Source organism: Eriocheir sinensis, unplaced genomic scaffold (genome assembly GCF_024679095.1).
Source record: "Eriocheir sinensis breed Jianghai 21 unplaced genomic scaffold, ASM2467909v1 Scaffold127, whole genome shotgun sequence".
In the NCBI taxonomy this organism is placed as follows: domain Eukaryota; kingdom Metazoa; phylum Arthropoda; class Malacostraca; order Decapoda; family Varunidae; genus Eriocheir; species Eriocheir sinensis.
In genome coordinates, this window is record NW_026110595.1 from 74,517 (window position 1) to 75,088 (window position 572).

Here is a 572-nt window from a genome sequence, read left to right on the forward strand (position 1 = left end):
CTAGTAGTTTTGCTCGAGCTTGACCAGAAGGTGCGACAAAAATTCGAACTGACTCATTTCAAACGCCGCTACGAAAAACCTTCCTGACGTTACAAAAAATAATATATTTGCATAAAACTTCATATATGAACACTTCAATATGTTGACTATCTTATATTAAAAAACATTTTAAGATATCTATATAAAAAGTTACTATTTTTATATAATCATTTCACTATATAAATCAACCTATATTAAGCGCCTTATTATACATATTATTATTATTTTTTTTTTTATTTAGTAGTCAACCCTGTTTCTTCCCATTCATGAGTAATACATTTAATTTAATATATATATATATATATATATATATATATATATATATATATATATATATATATATATATATATATATATATATATATATATATATATATATATATATATATATATATATATATATATATATATATATATATATATATATATATATATATATATATATATATATATATATATATATATATATATATATATATATATATATATATATATATATATATATATATATATATATATATATGTATATATAT